The sequence below is a fragment of the Scyliorhinus canicula genome, chromosome 3 (genome assembly GCF_902713615.1).
Source record: "Scyliorhinus canicula chromosome 3, sScyCan1.1, whole genome shotgun sequence".
Classification (NCBI taxonomy): Eukaryota; Metazoa; Chordata; class Chondrichthyes; order Carcharhiniformes; family Scyliorhinidae; genus Scyliorhinus; species Scyliorhinus canicula.
Window position 1 is genome coordinate 117,959,318 of NC_052148.1, and position 26,471 is coordinate 117,985,788.

The 26,471-nt window shown below is 51.0% G+C and overlaps 1 protein-coding gene across 10 annotated transcripts in view; it reads right to left on the reverse strand.

Moving 5' to 3' along the window:
* cracd (capping protein inhibiting regulator of actin dynamics) overlaps positions 1–26,471 on the reverse strand; it is a 343,220-nt gene that overhangs the window by 117,600 nt on the left and 199,149 nt on the right. The window lies entirely within an intron of this gene.

Sequence of the window (26,471 nt, forward strand, 5' to 3'; positions counted from 1 at the left end):
TGGCCGCCAGTTTCCACCAAGGAAAGAATATCAGATGAGGTATAAAATGCACATGTTTGGGGCTTACAATAATGACTGATTTCATCCCACTTGTGAGCACAGACCCACACATATAATAATAATCTTTATTGTCACAAGTAGGCTTACATTAACACTGCATTGAAGTGACTGTGAAAAGCCGCTAGTTGGCACATTACAGCGCCTGTTCGGGTACACAGAGGGAGAATTCAGAATATCCAATTTACCTAACAGCATGGGCGCGATTCTCCGCAAAGGCGGAGAGTCGTGAAGGCTGCCACGAAACCGGCCATGTTTCACGGCAGCCTCCGCGCCCCCTCCCGGGACCGATTCTGCTCCCCGGTCGGGGCTAGCATCGCGGCCCCGTGAACTCCGGCATCGCGGGCTTAACGAATATCGCTAAGCCCGTGTGCCAAAGTTAGCGACGGCTGACGCATATGATGACGTCAGCCGCGCATGCGCGGTCCGTAATGCCCCTCAGCCGCCCCGCGGACTTATCCTGCGGGGCGGCGGAGGAAGAAAGAGTGCGCGGGAATCGGACTGCGGTGCGGCCGTGCCAATCGGTGGCATGGTTGTGCAGAACGGCACTTTGCGGCCGTTTTCACGAACTGGTATAGCAGGTGTATTAAAAATCGTGAAAACGGCCGTAAAGGCCTTGGAAATCGGCCCATCGGCCAGGGGAGAATCGCTGCTCGCCATAAAAAACCGGCGAGCAGCGATTTGTGTCGGGGGCGGGTGTGCGGGGGGGGGGGGGGGGGGGGGGGGGGGAATAGCGGGAGGGCGTCGGACCAGCGTCGCCGTAAAAATTTGCGCCGCCCACTATTCTCCGCCCCGTCGTGAGTGCGGAGAATCACGCCCCATGTCTTTCAGGACTTGTGGGAGGAAACCGGAGCACCCGGAGGAAACCCACAAAGACACAGGGAGAATGTGCAGACTCCACACAGGCAGTGACCTAAGCCAGGAATCGAACCTGGGCTCCTGGAGCTGTGAAGCAACAGTGCTAACACTCTGCCACCGTGCCACCCACTTATGAGCAGTGCTGTCCTTGAACCTGCCTCTGAGAAAATCGTTCCAGGGTGGGATAGCACCTACAAATTGACACATTGGTCGACGGCGCAGGTTTTCATTCCTCCTGCCTTTGTACTCGCCGCCACCCCCCCCCCCCCCCCCCCCCCCAACCCCCCCCGGACATGTCCTGGAAAAGCAACAATGGAGGGAGAGAGAGGAACACAAATTGGGAGTGAAAATAAACAGAGGATGGGGGGATTGGAGAGAGAAGCACAAATGGGGGCAGAGATAAATATGGAGAAATAGAGAGAGAGAAATGTCAAACTGGGAACTGGGGAGGGAGAGAGGGAAGCACAAACTGGATCGAGAGAGAATTCATATCAGCATGTGATGTATATTGTTGTATAGTGGGTTTTTACAGGAGTCAGGCAGCTTTTGTGTTTCTCGCTCTGAGAACTGAGCTTCACCTCCCTTAAACTGGGCTTCAGTGGTGGCTTTTCAAGTCAGTAACTGAGGGGGGAATCTTCGGCTTCCCCAGCAGTGGGTAATTTGGCGGGCAGGGGAGCTTAGTCTGGTGTGAGGTTTCCCCACAGTGGGATGAACCTTAAGAATTAATTTCTTGTGACTGTGAAGATGGGTTAAAGGCAGGCCGACCTTCCTGAAGAACAGTGTCGGGAAACCCCTTTGAATGTATTAGCAAGTCATGCATGCTTATTAAAAGGGCACTTTGCTGAAGGGAGGAAGGGTTAACAGGGAAAAGGTGGGAGGGATTGTGCAGGCTGTCTGTGTGCCCTTCAATATGGCGCCTAGGCCTTCAATCCCAGAGTTCAATGTGCTGCCTTCCCCCATCAAGAAAACCTGCCAGCTCCTCGCAAATGCATATTTAATGAGCTGAACAGCGCAAGATTGCATGTAGGCAGCCATTCCTCCCAACCACAATAGAAATCACTCCCACTTCTGTGCCCTGCCACCACACTCAGGGCACGTTCTACCGATTGCATTGCACCTGAACGGTGGTGCGGTGTGGCCAGTAGTTCCCTCTTCTGGGACCGACCCAGACCTAACGCGATCTCATGAGACACCGCAATCTGAATCTCGCCCATTGTGGGCGGGATCAGTATTTGACAAACTGCATATTTAGAGTGAGGCAGCTAATCTCAGTCTAATATCTGCTCGTCTGATCTACCAAGTCACTGGGATTTAATCCCTTCACATCGGAGACTCATGTGAGCGCCATTCAGTGCTGCTACCAGATGGAACGGCACTTGCGGGGGTCTTCCAGAGGACTGGAGGCCCTGAGGCGGTTGCCTCTGGGCAGAGTGGCATCCTGGTACTGCTTGTGCCACCTGGGCACTTTGGCAGTGCCACCCTGGAACTTATACGCTGGCAGTGCCTCGGTGCCCAGGTGGTACTGCCACCTGGTAAGGGCACTTCCAGGTTGACATTGGCAGTACCAAGGTGCTAGGCTGGCATTTGTCCCATGCCGTGGATCAGGGCAGGGTGCCCTGCCCATTTGAGGTGGGGTGGAGGGGGCCTGCATCCCCCCTTTTAGGTTAGGGCTTTGGGAAGGTTTGGGGGTTGCAAAAGAGGTCGAGAGATCGACTGCTATTCAACTTGATGTGCATTGTAAAAAGTAATAAAATTATATGAAAGCTTTAGTTTGAAGTTACTTGCTATTTGGGGCGATCCAATGGCCACACTGCACTGGAAAAGCAGCTCTCCATGATGCAGTATGGCCAATAAAAGCTGGGAGACTCCATTCCCAGGATCCACCCAGCTTGCAATGCCTCGCAAGATCCAATGCGATCTCACAAGACGTTGCGCTGTTAATCCTGCCCATTGTGGGAGGGCTCAATATTTGGTAAATTTGCATTTTAGAGCGAGACAGTTTGTCTTACTCTAATGTGCAGGTTCCCGAAGTACCTGACACTTTGGGATTCGTCCCCTTTGCCTCGGAGACCGCGGACGAGCGCCGTTCAGCACTGGTGGAAGAGTACTCTTCTCCAGGTGGAGTGGAGGCCTTCAGGTGCGTGCCCTTTGGGCAGGGTGATACCCTGGTAATGCTGTTGCCACCTGGGTACTCTGGCAGTTCCAATCTATGTGAAAGGTTGTCCCTGGAACCCTTGCCCGGGATGGAAGTCCCGTACCTGGAAGGTTCCGGGGTCAACCCCTTACCCACAGCCTGAACCCACCCACCACCCAGGATCCTTGGGGTCCCTCCCTCTGCAGCCTGGCAGTGGCAGAGGGGCACATGAGCGATGAGCTAAGATCCCTTATTCCATTTGGGCTCCAGCGGACCAGGCTAGTGTGTCACTGTCAGGATGTCAGAGCCATGGTGCCAGGAGCAGTGCATCATTGGCAATGCCAGGGGGTGGGGAGATGGGGTGGGGGGTCCTGGGCAATTTGGGGCTGAAGGGGAGTTAGCTGAGGATGGTGAGGCTGGGAGGGGGGAGCTGAGGGGGTCAGGCCTCCCTCATGCATGGATAGTGTGGGGGGAGGGGGCTGATCTGTTATCCTGTGGTGGGGTGAGGATGGCCCACTTTGTTGAATGGTTAGGGGTGCTCCCTCCTCAGCAGGGTGGGTTAACATTTGTGTTGTGGGGGGGGGGCTTGCCTCTGGATGCTGGGATTGGGGTGCCCATTCTAAATGGTGGCCAACACCTGTAACTGCAGGGTAACCGCCATGTTCTCTGCTATGCAGTAGCAAAGGTCTGCGAATACCACCTCGGTGACGCTCCTAGTGCCAGCGGGACGCGGTCCTGATTCTCTGCTGGCGGGAGCACTTCATCTCTGGTACAGAAAATCCCGCCCATTACAGTACAGCCCTGTGTTAATAGGATCACTAGTTTATAGTGCTGCTGGTGTACATGTAATGTTTTAAATGCAATAATATTGAATTGGAATATATCGGGCGCGATTCTCCCAGACGGAGAAATCGTTAGGCTGGCGTCAAATCCGGGTGGGTTTGACGCCAGCCTCCCCCTCCCCGACCGGGAACCGATTCTGGTCCCCGGTCGGGGCTAGTATGCCGCGGCCGTGAACTCCGGCATCGCGGGCTTAACGAATTTCGTTACGCCCGCTTGCCAGAGTTTGCGACGGCTGACGCGTCGCATGACGTCAGCCGCGCATGCGCGGATTGGAAGACTCCAACCCGCGCATGCGCGGATGTCGTCATCGCGCATTTGCGCGAAACCCGCGCATGCGCGGGCCGGGATGCCCCTCAGCCGCCCCGCGAATTGATACAGCGGGGCGGCGGAAGGACAAAGTGTGTGCGGGAATTGGACCCGCTGCCCGCGATCGGTGGGCACCGATCGCGGGCCCATGGCACCCTTGGCACGGCCGTGGTACTGCCGTGCCAATCGGTGCCATGGTTGCCAAGATCGGGACTTTACGGCCGTTTTTACGAACGGCCAGACCAGGTGTGTTTGCTGTTCGTAAAAACGGCCGTAAAGGACTTGGAATTCGGCCCATCGGCCAGCTGAGAATCGCTGCTCGCCGTAAAAAAACGGCGGCAGCGATTCGTGTCGGGAGTTGGGCGTGGGGGGGGGGGGGGAGAATAGCGGGAGGGCGTCGGACTAGCGCGGCCGTAAAAATTTACAACCCCCGCTATTCTCCGCACCGTCATGAGTGCGGAGAATTGCGCCCATCGTATTTTCCTCTTGACTGGACAGAAAAGATATATACTCATCACAGGCCTGTTAATGGTATACAGCACAAAAATACAATTTGTCAGGTTCACAGCGTTTACAAATGAAGCAATTAATTAACCATAGTCCACAGAGGATGATAGGCCTCTCCGTTAGAGAGAGACAATTGATTTTATACAGCTTGAGGGGCACCACGCCACAGCATGGGGCAAGGTGGGGAGGCAGGCTTCCGTAAACTATCAGAGCAGGCACAGGGACTGAACCCATGCCGTTGGCACACACTCTAGCCAGCTAGCCAACTGAGCTAAAAGACTCGCACACGGAAGTGATTTGCTTTTAATAGATTAAACAATAATACAAACCATAGAAATCAAACATGATGGGAGAAATATGCACAAATATCTGATCAGGCTCATTTTCGAAGCTGTGCCTCAAGACTCGCCAAAACACTTCAGGCGATCTGCAGGTGCTGTGCCTCCACAGGCACTATAGGGTTAAATGTTTGGTCACTTCCACCATCAGCAGCGACCTAGGGGAGTCTGGGATGGGGAGGCCAACTGGAGGGGACTTAGTCATGCTCCGCAATCAGGAGTGCTGTGGGGCTGGAGGGGGCTCTCCTGTTTGTCCTGCCCTTGGGCCCATTGAGGCCCTTAAATGCCAAAATAGTTGCGGCTTTCAGGCCTCATTCCACCACCACAGATATTTTACCCGTGGTGAGAGGAGGCCCACGCCCTGCTGTAAGCCCAGCAGCTTTAGCTGCACAGGCTGGTGACAGGCAAAAGTGGGCTCCTTTGCATGCTCCCTGGGTCCAGCAAAGGTATCCCCCAGGTTATAAACTCCCCCACCCATTATCACCCCTCACCTGCAATCTCGTGAACTCAGAACCCACCCCCTCGCCACTTCATCCCACCCACTGAGACCTCCAGACCTAGGACTTATATACCTGGGATCTTCAGCGTGAGGAGACTGCCTGTAGCCTCAGCAGTGACCACTGCTAATGGCTGGCAGTGCCTGGACTAAAGAGCTGCTGACCATCCAACTGCCCAGCAGCTCTGTCAGATGGGGCTTCTTGCTGAGCAAGGGACAGAAAGCAATTCATATTGTTCACAGCATTAAATTACTACAGGCCAGCCAGGAGGATCTGGGATCGGGGAGTAATCAGTGGCATTTGGAGACCCTGTAAAATCCAACCTCCATGTGTTTTGTACAGGTTTCTCTTGGGTAGTGACTCTGCTTCAGGGGTGCTAGCAATTAAATCAAAAGGGGGGAAGGGAAATGGGACCGCTGAGTGGGTGGGTGGGAGGAAGCACTTCATTTTCAGCCCTCTGATGTGGGTATGCCCAGTGTCAAGCTGGCAAAATTGGGCCTCATATTCAATACAGGCACGATTCAATGACCCCATTGTGCCCGGTGCAGATTAGGGCGCAACAGGCGTAGCCTGCGCAAGCCCCAAATTGGACTCCGCGCCGGAACTGGCCTGATTGCAAGTCACCCAACTCACTCCACCCAGCGCAATCTAGATCTCACCCTCATTGGGCAGGATGTTGGATTCACCCGGCACCCGGGTCTCCCCTTGCTGTGCCTGGGAGACCTCGCCAGGGTGTTGTTTAGTTTTGGTCCACACAAACGTGGACCAGTTGTAACAGCACCTGGGAAGGTCCCCCAGTCCTTCGGAAACCCCTGGGTGGTCGGGGACAGGGCAGGGCTGCAACCTGGCACTCCCCAGATGCCTTGGCACTGCCAGCCTGGAGTCTGAATCATTAAATGGATTCAAGAAGGAGATAGATATATTTCTGATTAAAAATGGGTTAAAGAGATATGAGAAACAGGTGGATTTGAGACGAGGAACAGATCAGCCTTGATCTGATTGAATGGCAGATCAGGCATGAAGGCTGAATTGCCTATATCTGCTCCTAATTCCATTGTACGTCCCACATCTGTACGGGAAATAATGCAAGTGCTTGGAACTACATGCAGCCTATCTTTGTTGTGCTAACTATTTATAACAAACACAGAACATTGAACATACAGTGCGGAAGGAGGCCATTCGGCCCATCGAGTCTGCACTGACCGACTTAAGCCCCCACTTCCACCCTATCTCCGTAACCCAATAACCCCTCCTACCCTTTTTGCACACTAAGGGGCAATTTAGCATGGCCAATCCACCTAATCTGCACATATTTGGACTGTGGGAGGTAACCGGAGCACCCGGAGGAAACCCACGCACACACGGGGAGAACGTGCAGACTCCGCACAGACAGTGACCCAAGCCGGAATCGAACCTGGCACTGTTAACCCACTGCTGCCGTGCTGCCCAAAGTTTGCTTTTTTATTTGAAATATACTTCACCTGTTAATTAATGTTTGAAGTATGTTGATTTTAGTTGGTTTGATACAGTAAAAGTTTTAGGAAATGAAATCCTGTCCAATGGGTTTTCTTTCCTTTGGCGTCATGGGGTTGCCTTTCTTTTTAATAAATTATCAGTCTCTACGGGGATTGTAGCATAATTTAATATATCCTTTCTATTTTGAACCATTACAAAGAACTTTAATCAATATTGCCACATCCCTGCCCTTTTTTTCCTCCTCCATCATTTCTGAACGCATTGCATCAAGATTATTAAGATCCCATTTCTCGCTTTGAATAAGCTATGTCTCTGCTAATGCAATCACCTCAATTTTATAACCCTTCCGACCCATGGGATTTGCCAATCCTGCTGACATAAATGAATGTTTGAACAGCTTGCCGCATTTATGGCCCTGCCCCCACCATGACAAGGATTTAAAGCTCCACCCAAGGTCCTTACAATTTGTAGGATACTTCTAATGTTACTGCTGTTTATACCCCTGTCCTCCAATCACATTTCCACTCCTAACTCCTTTATTCTGTCCCTTCCCCAGACCCCCACCAAATTAGTTTAAATCTTCCCCAACAGGATTAGATAACTTTTTGGAAACATTTGGCCGAAAAATCCACAAAAAGCATGACAGTAGAGGAGCTGCCAAAATTAAACAAAACAGGAAGCTTTACGTAAATTCCAGACTTAATTCGCAGCAATTCAGAATTGTCAATCTCTCTTTAAATGCTGACAATCTGTCAGTACACAGTGGTTTTCGCTGCAACCTTCACTTTATGCCAGTGACAATAACGGCCCAGTCAAAATGGAATGTGGAAAGTTTTGAGTTGAATACCATTATCATTCTCTGGCAACAGATCTGTCTGCGCACATTACACTTTCCTGGAAGTGTCCTTGGGTGGATAATGCACCCAATGTAATCCCCACACATTCCGTACCATAATCTACTGAGGGGGTCATCAAACAAGATAATCAAATGGCTAATAGGGATTAATATAAAATTTAATTCCAAAAGTTATTACGTTTATTATGGCACACTCAACCTCATCCTGCACAATTTCCTTTACACCATTTCACAGTCACTTTAGAATACTGACATAGGTAAAGACCTGTGTTATGCAGCACACTGGGGCTGGGGCTAGAACGCCATTCTACAATGCATCACCAACACATCACGGCACACAAGACATGAAACAAGAACCAATGATGAAATGGAATTTTGAGAAAACATGACAAGTGAGAGTAGAGTATATTTATTCCAAATACTAACGTCTCTGCACTGATAACTATATTTTTGGGGCATATAAAAATCACTCAATGAAAGTATTTCTTATAATAATTTATTTCTAGCGCAGTAGTTTTAGTTCCGGCAGTGAAATCAAACATCTTTTAAGAATGCCTACATTAAACTGAGATAATTAAACAGTCTCAGTGAAAGAAAACCCTTCATTCTTGTTCATTTTATACAATTGTTTTCAGGAATTGCATAACAATAAAATACAATAGTCCACATTTTTAGTTCTCCAGAGGGTTGCATCCTGCAGCTACCCTAAAAGATGCACTGGGGATCCCTGAGAGCTCCCCATGAAGGGAGTGGATGGGAAACGCCTGAGAAGCTTCAACTACTGTTGGGAAATTCCCTGCATCTAGAACCCTCCAAAACTCTGATTAAAGTCGGAGAATTCTAATGGTTTGGGATTCCCTTAGCCAAATAGTTACCGTGGAAAGGTTAGAAGGATTAAAACCAGTTCTAACATCTGAGTCACTATAGTACAGACCCACCCCTAAACCCCACCCCCCTCCCCAATTGGACCCCTTGACTACTGCGCAACATCTGGGTGTAGCTTCACTTCCTCGCACTGAAGGCCTCCAGGAGCAGCTGTGCTGCATGTTTCCCAATAGGCCCAGGTCAGAAATCTGAGTGAGAAGTTTGCAGCTCCAGACTAAGGTCAAACGGCGTGGAGTGACAATCCGACAGCGATTGTCGCACCATAGAAGATTCTGCCCTTTATGGCTTGATTCCTCGGGGTGCCTGATGGCCCCCAGGTTACTCCATGGGACGGGAGTGCAAGCAGAGTTATCCCCCGAGGCTCCCCTGCCAGTTGGCGCTGCCAGTCCAGAAGGCCTGCTCTGGTCTTGACCAGGATTCACAGGCATGTGACCATGGAGCACAGGGAGTGGACCATCTCTGGGTCTGCGGTATATCGCCCATTGACTGTGCCACCACCTTCTGGGTTTATGTCACATCATACAGTGACGAGGCCATCTCCCTCTGGGACTGGGTCGCCTCCCTCTGTGTCCTTGCCACATGGTCAGTGCCTGGTCAATGCTGCCAATGTCCGCTTAGATGTCCAGGTGGCTCTGGCACATGGTTACCTGTGAGGTGGCAACCCTGCCCTGTGCCTCAGCCAGCACCTGCACAGAATGCACCAGGCCTTGGACATGCTGATCCATAGCCAAAGCCGTTACCACCAATGCCTCCAACGTTAGCGCCACTCGTGCGGTGTTGGCCTAGGTGGCACATATTGTTGGCACCACCTCCTGCTGCTGCATGCGGTCGGGCTCCTCCAATTGCACCTATAGGTACAGGATGTTCGCCAACAACCCCTCATGTAGTCCCTGGCTCTGCGATGCACTTCCACAATCAATGGGATCGTCCGTTCTAGAAGCCCAAAACCCATCTAGACGGGAGCTGGTCCTTGGGGTCGGCCCGCCCTTCGACCGTCCACCCCTTCTGGAGATTCTACCTCCACCTGCTGTACCCAGGAGCCTCTTCAATAAAGTGCCCAACTGAGATGAGTGTCTCTGGGATGGTGGAGGGTGTTGGAGACAGCTGTGACGGGAAATCAGTTTCAACATTAGACTCAAGATCTGGTGTGTCCTGAGTCTCAGGTGGATGGCTGTTGTTCGAGCTGCTCTCTTCATTGATCGGCTCATAGGGATGGGGGGGGGGGGGGGGGGGCTCCGGCCGTGGCACAAGTTGGGGATGGGGGGGCATCGTTTGGACACGCCCCATCTCCAGCTGCTCCTGCAAGAACAAGACAAGGCATATCATTCGACTGTAGGCTTGAGGGCGGTGGGGGTGTAGTTTGGGGATGATGTGGGTGTGATCTGGGGTGGTGTGGGTGTGAGGGTGGTATGGAGATGGTGTGGAGGTGGTGTGGGGTTGAAGGTAGTCTGGGGTGGTGTGGGGGTGAGGGTGGTGTGGGTGTGAGGGTGGAGTGGGGTGGTGTGGGTGTGAGAGTGGTGTGGGGGTGGTCTGGGGTGGCGTGGGTGTGGGGGTGCTGTGTGGTCAGAGTAGTGTGGGGGTGGTCTGGGGTGGTGTGGGTGTGAGGGTGGTGGGGTGGTGTGGGGGTGAGGATGGTGTGGAGGTGATGTGGGGGGGAGGGTGTTGTGGGGTGAGGGTGGTGTGGGGGTGAGGGTGGTCTGGGGGTGAGGGTGGTCTGGGGTGAGGGTAGTGTGGGGGTGAGGGTGATGTTGTTGGGGGTGAGGGTGGTCTGGGGGTGAGGGTGGTCTGGGGTGAGGGTTGGTGTTGCTGGGGTGAGGGTGGTGTGAGGGTGAGGGTGGTGTTGCTGGGGGTGAGGGTGGTGTTGCTGGGGGTGAAGATGGTCTGGGGGAGAGGGTGGTCTGGGGGTGAGGATGGACTGGGGTGAGGGCGGCGTTGCTGGGGGTGAGGGTGGTGTTGCTGGGGGTGAGGGTGGTGTGGGGGTGAGGGTGGTGTTGCTGAGAGTAAGGGTGGTGTTGCTCGGGGGGGAGTGGGTGACACACGTGTCACGGAGATCAACAACTCAGTGGGGTCTCACTTTCTCGCTCGTGGTCGTACTCCAACTCGGTGACCTCCCATTCCTCCGGGCCACCGACCATGTTCAGGACCCTCTACTGTCTTTTCCCGCTCCTGGTGGTTGTGCGCTGTCTGCTCCTGGGGCTGGGGGTCAACAGAAAATGACAGTGGTAGACAGTCCGACGCATGCAGCCTCGGTGGTGGGTAGCAGGTGGCCTCAGTGGCCAGGGCACCTGGCCATGGCGGCCGGTATGGGTGTCGGCATTTGATGCAGGGTGGAGATTCGCATCTCTGGGTAGGGGAGGAGGTAAAATTACGCGTATGTGGGAGAGGGGTTGGTGCCAGGGGCCTACTCGCCCTGGCTGCCCTGAGGAGGTTGTGTAGTTTTTTCCGGCACTGCTGGTCGGTCATAATGATGTTTCCCATGGTGCTGATCACCTCTGCCACCTGCGCCCAGGCATGCCGAACAGCGGCTCCTGGCAGCCTCCTTGCTGGGCCAGGGTAGAATGCCATTCGCCTCTCCTCCATGGTGTCCAGGAGGGTCTTGAGCTCTACTTTCGCGAAACATGGGTGTGTGTGGGGAGTGAAGTGCGTATATGCGGCTGCAGCATGTCAGCCTCCTGAGTGTCAATCGTGAAGCTGGTAAATCCGGCACCGTTTCTCATTAGAATCGATCGTGTTCCACGTGGCGCTGGTGCTAGCCCCTCAATAGTAGCCAAATTTCCTTCCTCAGTGACTGCCTTCATCTCCGACTTACCCCGTGGGGATTTCAACTTAAATTCCACCCTGCATGTAACCTCCAGGATTACAGGTACCTCCAGGATACACAACATTCTTCGAATTGCTGCTCTCGCCACATCCTGAAAACCACACTCAGTACCATGCGCCGCCACATGAAGACACTCGACATCTCTCTCCAGCAGCACCACCTTACTCTCTCTCAAAGCTGTCCCTGTCCCCAGTTTCATTTCATCCTTCGCATCATTCGACGCCTTAACAAGAAACTTTTCCTGTCTCTTGCAGATGTTAAGGAATGCAAGCTTCAACAACGTATCAACAACACTGCCCATTCTCGGCCCTCCACTAGTCCCAATCACTCATACCCCATTTATTCTAGCCCTTGCCGCATGTTCGCCATACGCTCCAACCTCCAACATTTCCCTCTCTGAGGCTGAGCGTGCTGTTCGCAGCAAAGGACTCAGCTTTGTACGCTTATGTCCCCACCTCAATGAATTCCGGGCTCGACATGCTGTTGAACTCTTCTTTTGTCGCCTTCCTCGCCATACCCACTTCTTTGGGCAAGAGTCCTCCCCTCGTCCCACTGATCCTTTCAGGTGCCTCCAACATTCTGCCTCCAAGTTGACCCCCCTGCCGAGTCAATTACCTGCCCTCAATCTTTTCCGCTTTTATCTACTTCCGAAAATCCACAAAAAGGACTGCCCCGGCAGGTCCATTGTGTCAGCATGCTCCTGCTCTATCAAACTTATTTCCTCTTATCTTGACTCCATCCTCACCTCTGGTCCATTCCCTCCCCACCTACATCCGGGATTCCTCTGATGCACTGTGTCATATTGACAGCTTCCAGTTCGCAGCCCTAACCACATTCTATTCACCATTGATGTGCAATCCCTCTACGCCTCCATCCCACACCAGGATACCCTGAGAGCTCTTCGCTTTTTTTTCGAAAAGAGGCCCGGACAATTCCCATCCACACCACTCTCCTCCGCCTGGCTGAAATTGTTCTATCTCTCAACAACTTTTCCTTTAACTCATCCCAATTTCTCCAAATCAAAGGTGTAGCAATGGGTACCCGCATGGGTCCTAGCTACGCCTGCCTTTTTATGGGGTATCTGGAACATTCCTTGTTCCAGGCCTACCCGGGTCACCTCCCACAACTCCTTTACCGATACATTGATGGCTATTTTGGTGGCGCTTCATTCTCTCGCCTGGACCTGGAAAAATTAATTAACTTCGTTTCCAGTTTCCACCCCTCCATCACTTTCACCTGATCCATCTCAGACACTTCCCTTCCCTTCCTTGATCTCTCTGTCTCCATTTCCGGCAATAGACTATCTACTAATATCCACTACAAGCCCACTGACTCCCACAGCTATCTGGACTACAGCTCTTCACACCCTACACCCTGTAAGGACTCCATCCTTTTCTCTCAACTCCTTCGCCTCCGTCACATTTGTTCCGATGATGCCACTTTCCAAAATGGTGCTTTGAAGATGTGTTCCTTCTTCCTCAACCGTGATTTCCCACCTACAGTTGTTGACAGAGCCCTCAACAGTGTGTGGTCTATCTCCCACGCCACTACCCTTGCCCCCTCCCAGAGCAAGGATAGAGTCCCCCTCGTTCTCACATTTCACCCCACCAGCCTCCGTATGCAAATCATAATCCTCCGCAATTTTTACCAACTCCAGCGTGATGCCACCACTAAACACATCTTCCCTTCACGCCCTCTGTCAGCATCCGCAGAGACCGTTCCCTCCGAGACAATCTAGTCCACTCCTCCACCATACCCAGTACCTCTCCCATCACCCATGGCACCTTCCCATGCAATCGCAGAAGGTGTAACACCTGCCCCTTTACCTCTTCCATGCTTAACATCCCAGACTCAAAACACTCATTCCAGGTTAAGCAGCATTTCACCTGCACCTCTTTCAATCTGGTCTACTGCATTCGCTGCTCCCAATGTGGTCTCCTCTATATCGGAGAGACCAAACACAGACTGGGTGATCGCTTTGCTGAGCACCTTCAGTCTGTGTGCATTCAGGACCCGGACCTTCCCGTTGCTTGCCATTTTAACACAAGATCCTGCTCCCATGCCCACATATCTGTCCTTGGCCTGCTGCAATGTTCCAGTGAAGCTTAACGCAAACTGAAGGAACATCTGGGGCAGCACGGTAGCATGGCGGTTAGCATAAATGCTTCACAGCTCCAGGGTCCCAGGTTCGATTCCCGGCTGGGTCACTGTCTGTGTGGAGTCTGCACGTCCTCCCCCTGTGTGCGTGGGTTTCCTCCGGGTGCTCCGGTTTCCTCCCACAGTCCAAAGATGTGCGGGTTAGGTGGATTGGCCATGCTAAATTGCCCGTAGTGTCCTAATAAAAAAAGTAAGGTTAAGTGGGGGGGGGTTGTTGGGTTACGGGTATAGGGTGGATACGTAGGTTTGAGTAGGGTGATCATGGCTCGGCACAACATTGAGGGCCGAAGGGCCTGTTCTGTGCTGTACTGTTCTACGTTCTATCTCATCTTCCAATTAGGCACACTACAGCCTTCCAGTCTCAACATCGAATTCAACAACTTCAGGTGATTAGCTCAACCCCACCTTTGTTTTCATCCCATTTCATTTTAACTGTCTTTTATCATTTCTTCCTCTCTTGTCTTTCTTTATATATATTTAAACCCCCCCCCCCCCCCCCATCTTATCCAACTTTCCTTATCCTTTCTTCCCCTCCCCACACATCTACATCTGTCACAGTTTACCCTCTGATGTTAGCTTATCTGCTGTTTGATCTTTCACACCTTTTGTTCTCTCTGGGAACTGCCATTAGCTCTCTTTCCTTTGGTTTCTATGGCTATTAGCACCCTGTTCTCTTGGTTTCTGTGGCTATGACTCATCTTTCATTCTCTCATGGCACAGTATAAATATTTCCCACTTTCGCTGTCTTTTAGCTTAGACAAAGAGTCACCTGGGGCGAAATTCTCCGACCCCCAGCAGAACCCCGGGGGGTGCCCCCACGGTGGCCTGGTCCGCGATCGGGGCCCCCCGCTCAGACTCCGGGCCAGTGCCCTGGGTGCACTATTTTCCTCCGCGTCCGCCACGGCCTCTGCCATGGCGGAAGCGGAAGAGAACCCCACATCACGCATGCCAGCTGCCGCTGACGTCACTGTCGGCGCATGCGCCGACCGGCGAAAGCCTTTCGGCCAGCCCCGCTGCCGGGGGCGCCGGTTTTTAGCGCCAGTCTTCTGGTGCAAACCGCTCCGGCGCGGGGCTATCCCCAAAGGTGGGGAGAATTCCCCACCCTTGGGGAGGCCCGACCCCTGAGTCGTTGGCGCTACTCCCCTACGCCAGCACCCTCCATTACGCCGGGTAGGGGAGAAGGCCGCCCCTGGACTGGAAACATTAGCTTTTTTCTGTCCCTACAGATGCTGCCAGACCTGTTGAGATTTTCCACCATTTTCCCTTTGGTTGCAGAATCCGTTCAGGTGTGGCACCAGTTTTGCTGTTGTGGAACTCCTCTATGCTGCATTGGTGTCAACACTTAGGCCGGGATTCTCCTTTCCGGGGAATTAAGTCCCCCACGCCGGCGGGAAAACTGGCGCCAATCACTACGGCGCCAACAGCCCCTGAAAATGCGTAATTCTCTGCACTTTCGGGGGCTAGGTGGACACCGGAGGGGTTGGCGCCATGCCAGCCAGCGCCGAAGGGACTACATGAGTTTGCGCATGCGCCAAAGGACTGGCGTGATCTTATGCATGCGTGGACGCGCCAGCGTGCTTTGGCGCATGCGCGGGGGTTCTCCTCTCGTGCCGGCCATGGCTGAGCCCTACAGGGGCTGGCGCAGAAGGAAGGAGTGCCCACGGCACAGGCCCGCTCGCAAATCGGTGGCCCCCCCGTACCCCCCCCCCCCCCCCCCCCCCTCCCCAAGGACCGCCCCAGCTGACTTACCTGCCAGGTCCCACCGGTACGTGAGCTGAGTGATTAACACCGACAGGACTGGTCAAAAAACGGATGGCCGCTCGGCCCATCGGGGCCCGGAGAATTACCGAGGGCTGGGTGCTGCTGCCAATGGCCCCCAACTGGCGTGGCGTGAACTCCACCTCCTCCCGTAAAGCGGTGCTGGAGAATACAGCAGCCGGCGTCACGTCGGGATTCGCATCGCCCCCGGAGATTCTCCGACCCGGCGGGGGGTTGGAGAATCCCGCTGGTGGTCTCAGGAACTGAGAATCCCGCACTAGGGGCGGGATTCTCCGACCCCCTGCCGGGTCAAGGAATCCCCGGGGGGTCGGCTCCCAATCCGTCCTGTCGCCCCCACGTTGGCTGCCGTATTCTCCAGTGCCGTTTTCGGGTGGGGCTGGGATTCAGGTCACGCCAGCCGGGGCTGTTGGCAGCGACCCCACCCCGGCAATTCTCCAGGCCCCGATGGGCCGAGCGGCCGTCCATTTTTGGCCAGTCCCGCTGGCATGGGTTATGCATTGTCCCACACGACGGGACCGGACAGGTAAGTCAGCGGGGGCGGTCTTTGGGGGGGCGCGGGCAGATCCAACCCCGGGGCGACCCCCCCCAGGTGGCCCGGCCCGCGATCGGGGCCCCACCGATCTGCAGGCGTGCCTGTTCCTTGGGGGCACTTCTTCCTTTCGCGCCGGCTCCTGGATAGCTCCGCCATAGCCGGCGCGGAGAAGAATGTGCCAAAATACACCGGCCGGTCTGAGCATGCGCGGAACCATGCCGGCGCATTTGCGATCTTGCGCTGTCCCTTCAGCGCTGGCTGGCATGGTACCAGCCTCTCCAGTGTCCACCTAGCCCCCGAAAGTGCAGAAAATTCCGCACTTTCAGGGGCTGTTGATGCCGGTGTGGTTGGGGTCGGTTCTCCCGCCGGTGCGGGGACTTAGTCCCCAGAAGGGAGAATCCCGCTGAAGGTCTTTGGGCAGGCTCAGATGTCCAAATTAGCTGGGTTGAAGTGATAGCAGCCCAGGCAGGTTTTCTGGAGAGCGGAGGTGCGCTTCTGCTCTGCCCAGTTCAGACCCAAAATGGTATAGGCCTAGAGTATGTGATAAAACCCTGATTTACATTTTCAATGGGACTACTGGCGGTGGCAGCAAGGAAGCTGCGGGTCACCAGTCATCATTCTCAAGGTGCTACTGTCCCGTTTCCGCCAGGTGAGAGACATGAAAATTCCGAAGAGCCAATAAAAATAAACAGGTTAGGTGGGGTTACGGGGATAGGTTGAAAGTGTGGGCTTAAGTAGGGTGCTCTTTTCAAGGGCCGGTGCAGACTCGATGGGCCGAATGGCCTCCTTTGGCACTGTAAATTCTATAATACAAATGACAGCCATCCATCCCATCATAGCTCTGATGTCTCTGAAACATCTATTGTCTTCAGAGGAACTGATTTCGAACCCCTGGATTGATCTGGAAGTGAAGACTAAATAGCTGAGCTGGTGGCCAGATTTTTTTTCGTGTTCATCAGAAACATTTCTGCATAAATGAAAGCTCAAGAAGCATTCATTCTTTATCGGGATTTTTGGCATATGTGAATCCACAAAGCTTTATTAATGAGGATGGATAAAAAGATTTTCATCCTTTCCCTGATGATAAATAGAGGAATTTGTAACAGTGGCTCATGGAAAGATGCCATAACTTATTCAAAAGGACTGGGTCACTCAGAATTTTCTTTTAGCAACTTTAATAAAACTTAAAAGTGTTGCGTATGGTAAAATGAGGTTGGAAAGAAGTTGAAATTGATGACTTATCTTTCGAAGCCCCACCTCTTAATCTGAAGGGGAGGCAAGTTTGACTCTAGGCCGTTTGGGAAAGTGCTGACAAGAATTGCATCTTTAAATGAAAACAGAAAACTCAGCAGGTCTGGCAGCATCTGTGGAGAAAGAAACAGAATTAACGTTTTGAGTCCATATAACTTCTGCAGAACTGAAGTGGGATAGAAATGCAATGAATTTTATTGTTGGAGAGGGGGTGGGGCGAAATGGAAGGTCATGGTTAGGTTGGAGTGCTGAAGAAATTGACAGAGATGTCATGGACATAAGACAAATCTTTCCACAGATGCTGCCAGAACTGCTGAGTTTATCCAGCAGTCGGTTTCTATTTCAGATTTCCAGCATCTGCAGTGTTTTGCTTTGACATCTCTAAATACTGGGTTGACGGTCAGCAGACTATTTCTGTCCAGGCGACTGACCACTGGCTCAGTGGCGGTACACCTGTTCCGTACCTCTCCTGATCATCTGAGGAGTGAAGCACTGACTTTGATAACTAAGCTGACATCCAACTGGGGTGCTTGGGTCTCATGGGTGGGGTGCACCCCCTCTGTTCGACCCAATGTAAGTGTAGATGGGACTCCTTAGCCTAGGTTGCAGTCCCACCTTGGAGAAGCAAAAGATTGTAAGGGACCACCTCGGTTACTGGTAAGTGGCTCAAGAATCTTGTTTATGAAGCTTGAGATCAGAACTGTCTGTCCTAGGGCAGAACACAATGGGTAGGTAGAACAAAGAACAAAGAAAAGTACAGCACAGGAACAGGCCCTTCGGCCCTTCAAGCCTGTGCCGACCATGCTGCCCCTCTAAACTAAAATCTTCGACACTTCCTGGGTCCGTATCCCTCTATTCCCATCCTATTCATGTATTTGTCAAGATGCCCCTTAAACGTCACTATCGTCTCTGCTTCCACCACCTCCTCCGGCAGCGAGTTCCAGGCACCCACTACCCTCTGTATAAAAAACTTGCCTCGTACATCTCCTCTGAACCTTGCCCCTCGCACCTTAAACCTATGCCCCCCAGTAATTGACCCCTCTACGCTGGGGAAAAGCCTCTGACTATCCACTCTGTCTATGCCCCTCATAATTTTGTAGACCTCTATCAGGTCGCCCCTCAACCTCCGTCATTCCAGTGAGAACAAACCGAGTTTATTAAACCGGTCCTCATAGTTAATGCCCTCCATACCAGGCAGCATCCTGGTAAATCTCTTCTACACCCTCTCTAAAGCCTCCACGTCCTTCTGGTAGCGTGGCGACCGGAATTGAACACTATGTTGCTTGAAAGGCAGACATACTTGTACAAATGCAGTGAATGGTCTAATGCAGTTAATGCCTCATGTCTATTGTCATTTAATTTTCACTTGACTGGTAACTCAGCAACCTGTCAACTCTGGAGAATAACTAATTAATTTGTTTGTATTTGATGTTGTATTCTGATGGGTATCCAGAATGAAACAGTGAAATCTGCCACAAATTAGGGAAATGTTAGTGAGAACTTCGACAATAGTCTTGACTTTTAGGTCAATGGAAAGGCTTTTGTTGTATGATATTTGATATGAGGCCCTTGCAAATTTTCACCCATTTTAGTTAGCTTTAGATCTGCGAATGTATCGCAGAAATCAAAACAGGAAATATCTTTACTTGTTTTCTTCCTTCACCATCTGTGGATGGTTATTGTGCCAAGTACTTAGACACTAATCTGAGACTCCAATCATATACAATGAAATGGATGTTTTTAACTGAAGTGATTTATCAGCCAAACTCTCCAGAGATACCAAGGCTCATGGAACTACATATGTTAATTATTTTAAACAGCAAGATTATGAAAGATTACTGTTACATTCTAAGATTGAAGTTCTACCCCCTTGATAATAACAGTTACAAACACTAAGGAGTTCAGTGCGTATTCTGTTTTTGCTAGAATTTCCATTGCTCGTGCATCAAAATTAAAGTGGACAAGTGGGAAAACTCCCAAGGAAATGTACCCCTCACATTTCCCCGAATTGCCAGAAATTCAATCTGACCCGGACCAACATTAGGTTTTGTGTAATTCTTTAACATAAGTTTCATTGCAATAACACTCTGTGTTTCCAGTTGTGAAATGGCAGGTACAGCTCCCTTGAATCCTCCATGCAAACGAATGAAAACGCGCATGTTGTTTTACATCCCATAATAATCATTCATTGCAAAAATGCTAGGCTCCATTCTCAGCAATGAGTCTCACACAATAGAAGGAGGAGCTGAAAAGAACTGGGCATTGAGGTCAATACGCCTAATCTGCAGTGTTCCCAATTTTCCAGTCATTAAACACAATGCCCAGAAATTTCCACGTGCCGTGAATTGAGAGCACTGACCTCCATGTCAAATTCTCTGATTCATGCTCTATTGAACACCCTAACAATATTTCATGCTTCTTATTATTACATAAAATTGGAAACAATCAATATTTTGCTTTTTAAGCCCCATTAAAAGTCAAAACCTGAAAATGCCAGCAGAGGATTGTTGAATGGTGGGCCATAACTCCAAGGTTATTGAAGTGTACGATTTTAAAATGTTGCCATAACTGTGACAGAATGCACAATACGAATGGTGAGCATCAGTCTGTCGAGCCACTAAATAGTGCAAACTCACCTATTGCCAGGCAGATGCTAAAAATGCAAACATAGGAACAGGAGCAGGCCATTTGGCCTGTCGAGCTTCTTCCACCATTCATTAAGACAATAGCTGATCCTCTACTACAATGCCACTATCCCGCACTATCCCCATGTACCTTTATATTGGCAGTCTCCAAAAATCGGTGTATTTCCTTCTTAAACATGCCCAATGACTGAGCTTCCACAACTCTCTTGCCAAAGGTTCCCCACCCTCTGAGTGAAGACATTTAACCACATCTCAATCTTTAATGGCCTTCGCCTTATCCTGAGATTATTTCCTCTGGTTTTGGACACACCAGCCAGGGGCGTCTTCTGATCTACATCCAGTCTGTCACATCCTGTGAGAAGTTTGTAAGTTTCAAAGAGATTTGTAGAATCATAGAATCAATACACTGCAGAAGCAGGCACCAACTCTCCGAAAGAGCATCATACCTCGGCCCACGCCCACCCAACCTTCAGACACCAAGGGAAAATTTCATATGGCCAATCCACCCAATCTGCACATCTTTGGACTGTGTGAGGAAACCGGACCCGGAGGAAACGCACACAGACACAGGGAGAAAGTGCAAATTCCACACAAACCTGCAAGGCGGGAATTGAACTTGGGTCCCTGACACAATGAGGCAGCAGTGCTAACCACTTTGTCACCGTGCCGCCCGCATTCTTTGAAATTCTAGGGATTACCGATCCAGTCCCTACAATATCTCCTCATATGACAATCCTGACGTCACAGAGGGCAGCTCGGTGGCCTAGTGGTTAGCACAACCGCCTCACGGCGCTGAGGTCCCAGGTTCGATCCCGGCTCTGGGTCACTGTCCGTGTGGAGTTTGCATATTTGCCCCGTGTCTGCGTGTGTTTCACCCCCACAACCCAAAAATGTGCAGAGTAGTTGGATTGGCCACGCTAAATTGCCCCTTAATTGGAAAAAATAATTGGGTAATCTAAATTTTAAAAAAAAGAAGAAAATCCTGACGTCACAGGGATTAATCTGGTGAACCTGCGTTGCACTCCATCACTGGCAAGTAAATCCTTCCTTCGATAACAAGATCAAAATTGTGCACAGTACTCCAGGCATCGTCTCACCAAGGCTCGGAGGGCAAAATCCTGTTTTTGTGACGAAACGTGGTGGCAAGCAGCTCCGGTGGTAACGCAAAGCTTTGCCTCTCCCAATAACCTAGTACAAATCTCAGCTCCATCACTTCACCCAATCCTGCAATTCAAGGTTCATAAATTAATAAGTTCATAAGATGTAGGAGCAGGTGATTTGGAGAGGAACTTGCTGGCGCATAATTAATTATGCGCCAGCAAGTTCCTCTCCAAATCACTTGGTAGCTGATTGTCTACTTGCCATCAACTGGCAAACTCAAAGGTCCCTGTGATATATGTAAACACCAGTGCAGCAAACTCACATCACTATTACCAGCCCCTGGAGAACCACCAAAATGTCAGCAAGCAATAGGCAACCAGACTGAAGAAGAAGGCAACACCTGCTTTCACCGCAAAGACCCTTTAGGTCCGTATTCGAGGAGGTCAAGCTCACAGGCTCTAGCCCAGAGGCGGCTCAAAGAAGCAGACTAACCTCACTTCTCAGGCCTGGGACATCATTGCCCAGAAAGCCAGTGTAGGAGCAGGATTAGGCTATTTGGTCCATAAAATGCAATGTACTGTGAATCACCTTCAGCACTAAATTGTCCTTTTGTATTTATTAGTTGTCAACGAGAGAGCTGGGGGAGAAGTTGGTCAGCTAAGCTTTGGCACCTTCGATGGCATTGTTCCTCATGCTCCCTTACCCCTGGGACTCTGACACACACTTAGAGGTGAGCAGCAACCCATTCCTCAGATCTTACATCTGGAGCACAGTAAGAAGTCTTACAACACCAGGTTAAAGTCCAACAGGTTTGTTTCAAACACGAGCTTTCGGAGCACGGCTCCTTCTTCAGGTGAATGGAAAGGCTTGTTCCAGAAATGTTTATATAGACACAGTCAGAGATGCCCGGAATGCGAGCACCTGCAGGCAATCAAATCATCAAAGATGCAGAGAGAGAGGTAACTCCAGGTTAAAGAGGTGTGAATTGTCCCAAGGCCAACAAGGCCAACACACCAGGCCGTCCTATCGTTTCAGGCAATGGGACCCTGTGTGAGAACCTCTCTGGCCACATCGAGGGCATCTTGAAACCCATCGTACAAGGTACACCCAGCTTCTGTCGCGACACGACGGACTTCCTACAGAAACTCAGCACCCATGGACCAGTTGAACCAGGAACATTCCTCGTCACAATGGATGTCTCGGCACTCTACACCAGCATCCCCCATGACGACGGCATTGCTGCAACAGCCTCAGTCCTCAACACCGACAACTGCCAATCTCCAGACGCAATTCTGCAACTCATCCGTTTCATTCTAGACCACAACGTCTTCACCTTCGACAACAAATTCTTCATCCAGACGCACGGAACAGCCATGGGGACCAAATTTGCACCTCAATATGCCAACATCTTCATGCACAAGTTTGAACAGGACTTCCTCACCACACAGGACTTTCAACCGATGCTATACACCAGATACATCGATGACATTTTTTTCCTTTGGACCCACGGCGAGACATCACTGAAACGACTACACGATGACATCAATAAGTTCCATCCCACCATCAAACTCACCATGGACTATTCTCCAAATTCAGTTCCATTCTTGGACACACTCGTCTCCATCAAGGACGGTCACCTCAGCACCTCGCTTTACCGCAAGCCCACAGATAATCTCACGATGCTCCACTTCTCCAGCTTTCACCCGAAACACATTAAAGAAGCCATCCCCTATGGACAAGCCCTCCGTATACACAGGATCTGCTCAGACAAGGAGGAGCGCAACAGACACCTACAGATGCTGAAAGATGCCCTCGTACGAACGGGATATGGCGCTCGACTCATTGATCGACAGTTCCACCGCGCCACAGCAAAAAACCGCACCGACCTCCTCAGAAGACAAACACGGGACACCACTGACAGAGTACCCTTCGTCGTCCAGTACTTTCCTGGGGCGGAGAAACTACGACATCTTCTTCGCAGCCTCCAACACATCATCAGCGAGGATGGACATCTTGCCAAGGTCATCCCCACACCCCCACTACTGGCCTTCAAACAACCGCGCAACCTCAAACAAACCATTGTTTGCAGCAAATTACCCAGCCTTCAGAACAGCAACCACAACACCACAAAACCCTGCCAGGGTAATCTCTGCAAGACATGCCAGATCATCGACATGGACACCACCATTACACGTGGAAACACCACCCACCAGGTACGCGGCGCATACTTGTGCGACTCGACCAATGTAGTCTACCTCATATGCTGCAGGAAAGGATGTCCCGAAGCGTGGTACATTGGCGAGACCATGCAGACACTGCGACAACGAATAAACGGGCATCGTGCGACTATCAACAGGCAGGACTGTTCCCTTCCAGTTGGGGAACACTTCAGCAGTCAAGGACATTCAGCCTCTGATCTCCGGGTCAGCATTCTACAAGGAGGCCTTCAGGAGACGCGACAACGCAAAATTGCTGAGCAAAAACTTATAGCTAAGTTCCGCACGCATGAATGCGGACTCAACCGGGATCTGGGATTCATGTCGCATTACATTCGGCCCCCACCAACAAGCCTGGACTTGCAGAGGCCTACCGACTGAACTGGCTTGGGACAATTCACACCTCTTTAACCTGGAGTTACCTCTCTCTCTGCATCTTTGATGATTTGATTGCCTGCAGGTGCTCGCATTCCGGGCATCTCTGACTGTGTCTATATATGATGTGGAGATGCCGGCGTTGGACTGGGGTGAGCACAGTACTGTGTCTATATAAACATTTCTGGAACAAGCCTTTCCATTCACCTGAAGAAGGAGCCGTGCTCCGAAAGCTCGTGTTTGAAACAAACCTGTTGGACTTTAACCTGGTGTTGTAAGACTTCTTACTGTGCTCACCCCAGTCCAACGCCGGCATCTCCACATCATTACATCTGGAGCCCTTTGTAGGGTGAGAACTTGTGATTAACATCATTGAGCCAATGTGGCTCTGAACTTACTCATTGACTTGGCATAACTATGGGCACTCGTTTGCTCGTGGTGAATGAATGGAACCCGTTTGGCCATTGATTAATGTTAACCTGTGACTCCCTTCACTGATGGGATGGCACAATTGATGCAGCTGTACCCCTTCACTATAACCTTCAGTCTCCAAAGCTGCATTCTGGCTTTCCACAATACCGCTTAGGAAACTTTGATTTGAGGCTATAGAGTTCTTCCTATCTCTTTAAATGTGCAATGTCAGAATTCTGGCTTGCTGTTTCTTCCAGGGCAGGGGGGTCTCCATCCTATGTAATTGACCAGGATCCTGTCATTGCCAACCTCCCACCCAGAGCCAATCCCCTGCGAGGTGCCCATGCCACACGTGCACCTCTACCCATCCAATCTGGTGGTCGTGTACACTATAACTTACATGGGTTCACCCCACCCCCACCACCATGCCAGCTTCACATATAGTATAAGGGGTGAGTGGAGGGAAATGTTCCCTATCTACAGGCTGCAGCTGATGTGGCTACCAGCACACCCTCTGCAACCCAATACAGAGCCTGCCACACCCAGAGACATCAACTGTAGGACAGTCCTGCACACCAACTTGTGCATTTTCCTTTGAAGCACACAACGCTTTTCCCACCCTGGATCTGGGCTTCACCATGCTTCCAATGATTGCTCCTGCTGCATGGACACTGCTCCTTTCTCTGACTTCAGACTGAGGTCCACATACCCCCATAGCAAGATTGGAAGGCCTTTTTCTTCCTTTAATTTCGAGCACCCAATTCTTTTTTTCAATTAAGGGCCAATTTAGCGTGGCCAATTTACTTATGCGGCGCATCTTTGGGTTTGTGGGGGTGAGACCCATGCCTACACAGGGGGAATGTGCAAACTACACACGGAAAGTGACCCGGGGCCAGAATTCAAACCCGGGTCCTCAATGCCGTGAGGCAGCAGTGCTAACCACTGCAACAACGTGCCGCCCTAAGATTGGAAGGCCTGACAGGATTCTGGCAGCCAGCTGTTTTAATGAGCATTCGTGAGATGTAAATTAATGCAAATGGAATTCACGTCATCAGCTAGCGGGAAAACAAACCTGCCATTAACCCGTCATTGAAAATTGCAACAAATTTTTATGCCAATGGATTTCTGACATTTTTGATCCCGCTGGATTCTCCACATCCCTCGCCACCGAAACCGCTGTGGGGTGGGTGTGGAATTTGGCTCTATATATCTGCAGCAACACATCTTTACTGCTGCACTCAAATCCCCTCATGATTAAGTTCAACTTACTATTTGCCTTTCTGCATACTGCTTGCCACCTGCATGCTAGCTTTTAGTGACTCATGAACGAGTACACCCAGGTCTGTTTGGACACCGGCACTTCCCAACCTCTCTTTAATACTCTGCCTTTCTGTTTTGTGTACCAAAGTGAATAGCTTCTCATTTATTCCCATTCTATTCCATCTGCCATGTCCCAGCCCATTCACTCAACTTGCCCAAATCCTTTTAAAGCTTCCTTCCATCCTCCTCACAATTTACATTCCCACCAAGTTTGGTGGCATCAGCAAATGCTGAAATATTACAATTTGCCCTCACAGTTGATAATGCCAATGGAAACAACACTGCCCCAAACCTTTGTGCCATCGAGACTATCCAGGCAGCTACAAGGGTTTAAATCAGAAGCTTTGGCCATGAATTACTGTGAGGCTGTTCGCACACAATCAAATATGTTCACCCAAGTGTAACAGAAATCTGCTTCCAGTAAAATTACAGCAGCAGAACAGATGCAGTTTTAGGAAATTCTGAACTATGATTGTATCTCTCCATCAAGAAAGCGACTGGTCTGCGGTATCACCACACATCCTACTTAACAGTAGCAGCAAGCTTATCCAAGTTGCTGTCTTCTCCAATGTGCAGGATGTCATTGACTGTGTACATGCTGCAATGTATCTGCCTATCATAGCAGCACGGTAGCATTGTGGATAGCACAAATGCTTCACAGCTCCAGGCTCTCAGGTTCGACTCAGGCTTGGGTCACTGTCTGTGCGGAGTCTGCACATCCTCCCCGTGTGTGCGTGGGTTTGCTCCGGTTTCCTCCCACAGTCCAAAGATGTGCAGGTTAGGTGGATTGGCCATGATAAATTGCCCTTAGTGTCCAAAATTGCCCTTAGTGTTGAGTGGGGCTACTGGGTCATGGGGATAGGGTGGAGGTGTTGACCTTGGGTAGGGTGCTCTTTCCAGGAGCCGGTGCAGACTCGATGGGCCAAATGGCCTCCTTCTGCACTATAAATTCTATGGCATTTAACTGGAATGGTGATTGTGTTATTGCATAGATCCCAGAAGCAGATTATTGTGTTATTGTTTTATTCTGAAGCAAACAGATGTGATAATAGACAAACCAGAGTAAAAATAATTAACTGGGGGTGAGCCAACTTCCATGGGGCAAG